The following is a 2,500-nucleotide window of genomic DNA, read 5'->3' as shown; positions in this document are numbered from 1 at the left end:
AGGGGCTGGCATCTCAGCCGGCATCCCAGCTACTCAGCTCGGTCCAGGGGCAGATGTGCCCTGGAGAGGAATGGCCTGCCTGGTGGGAGGCCCTCCTCTGTGGCTTTCAGCAGAGCTGGCTTTAGTTGCAGCCCTCGGAAGGCTGTGGCACGGATGCTGCCTGGACCTAGCTTTGTCTCTGGTGCTGGTACCCTTGAAGGCTGAGTGGGGGGACATTCTGTGCCTCAGGTGGCCTTTCAGATACACCGGACTTTTTCAGGGAGGCTGGCTCCCAGGGTCCCTCAGCCCCTGTTCTCCAGGCCTAGCTGGCTGTCCAGGCCTGGGCCCTGGGCCTCGGGAGCCCTTCGCTTAGGAGAGCGGTCTATGTGAGCAGAAGGTCGAGGGCCCACACTGACAGTCCCCCACAGCTGCAGGGTCTCCTCCCCACACCGAGTGGAGGGCCCTGGAGGACAGGGCCGTGCCGAGCCCCAGCGACATAGGAAAGTCCACTGGTCTGCTGGGCCCTGGCAGGCCGTCCATGCCCGGACGCGGCTCAGGCACCAGGACCAGGACCTGAGGCTGGAAGGAGGTGGACGCTTGGGGACTCGGGCTGTGCTGGGCAGAAGGGAAGTCTGGAGGTGGCCACCTCCCTGCACCCTGCCCAGCAGGTGGCACGGCAGACAGTGTCCCTCCCTCCCTCTCCCTGGACTCTCCCCTCCTAAGGAGACATCCCAGTGACCACCGCCCCTGGCCGCCCCTCTCCTGCCCAGGGTTCCTGTGGTCAGGGTCTGCCAGGCCAGGGGCAGCCCCTCCCTCGGAGTCTCGGGAACGGAGCGGGGAGACCGGGAAGGGTTAACACGCTTTGTTATCTCTCCTTTGAATCCTCAGATGGGCCAGCGGCTCGCGTTGTTCGGATCTGGTAGAGAGAAAGCGTTAACTATTATCTGCTTCTAGCTGACCATCTGCTGTTGCAGAAAATTCAAAACCCTGGAGATCTACTTATATCCACATCGTAAACGAGAAAAGATGTTTTAATTAAGGGAAATCAGGTTAACTTAGCTCTAATTTACAAGCCGCCTGCCTAATGAATTGTCTGGGCTGCTCTCTCTTTGTAGAGAGTAAATCTGAGGATCCTTTCCCTCCGCAGTTCAGACACTAATTAACTAACCAAGAATTTTAGTAGCACACCCGCCTGTCGCCTAATAGTTTTACCTAAAGCCAGCCCGGTCATTGCTTGTACAAATTGCCAATTAAATGTGATTGATATAATGAAATTGGATTGTATCTTTCGCTTACCTCCTTCCGTCCCCCCTCGTCCCGCATCATCCTCACCCTCTGTCGAGGGTGGCGGGCACATGCATGTGCACACACGCACCCCCCTCGCCACCAAGTTAAACAGAACCGGCCCCCAGCTCGGGCCATCGGGCCCCAAGCGGTGCCGGCGCCAGGACGGAGCAAGTCCCTGTTAAGCCAACATTTCTATTAGTTGAAGTTAACAGGCGTAATCTTGTTTTCAGATATTTATCCACATACCAAGGGCTGTAGTTACATGTTTGAAGTTAGGGGGGAAAAGTGAAAGATCTAAGCAGTCATTCTAAAAATACATTAACAGTTTCCAAAATCTATATCGCTGCTTAATTAAATATGTTATCCTGTTTATAGGATCTGTGGCTAATTATTTAGAGTCATTTAATCTACTCAATTTGCACGTTAATTAAACAGCATCGGGTTGCCGAGCCGGCCGCGGCCGGGCGGGAAGCAGCGCCGCCTGGCGGGCCCGGCTCGCACCCGCGGACCGGTCCTCGCGCTGGTTCTGCGAGCCGGGCCGGGGACGCTGACAGTGCGGCGGCCCCGGAGCTGCGCCGTCCCCGCGAAGCGTTCCCAGGCCGTCCTGCTGGAAACGGAGGGTGGCCGGCCGGCCGCCCAGGACCTGCTCTGCGGCTGCTTATGGGGAGGGGATTCCTCCCGCCCTCCGTCCCTCCATCCCTCCGTCCTCCTCGGGCGCAGGGGCGCAGGGGCGGCGCCGGCCGGGCCTGGTTAACCGCAGAATGATGGAGCCGCGCCCACCCCGCGCTCGCCGCCTAATTGTTCCCGCCGCCCGTCCCCATCTGTCCCTCTCCGCCCTTGTGTGTTTTGGCCTTTGTCTCGCTGCCCTGCGCTGACACCCTCTTTCAAAGCCCACTTCTGTCGCCCTTCACCGATCGCTTCTGCCCCATTAACCCATCGGCACGAGGCTCCGGCAACAAAGGGCCGGAGTCGGGCGGACGCGCGCGCGCCTCCGCATTGTCCGCCGCTGACCCCACGGCCCGCAGCCTGGCCCGGCCTGCCCGACGGGACGGGGATGGGGCTGGCCTTGCAGATAAACAGAGGAGGCGTCCTGCCGGGGCCGAGCTCCGCCCTCAGTAAACGGGGACGGCCATGGGGACGCGGACCGGGACGCCCGCCTTGGCAGGGCCGGCGAGCAGCTGCCGCCGCGGGAACCGCGCGCCCGCCCGCCCGCCCGCCGGGCAGCTAATCCGCC

The sequence above is a fragment of the Lipotes vexillifer genome, unplaced genomic scaffold (genome assembly GCF_000442215.2).
Source record: "Lipotes vexillifer unplaced genomic scaffold, Lipotes_vexillifer_v1.1 scaffold1701, whole genome shotgun sequence".
Taxonomy (NCBI): Eukaryota; Metazoa; Chordata; class Mammalia; order Artiodactyla; family Lipotidae; genus Lipotes; species Lipotes vexillifer.
Note: the sequence above shows the minus strand (reverse complement) of the source record.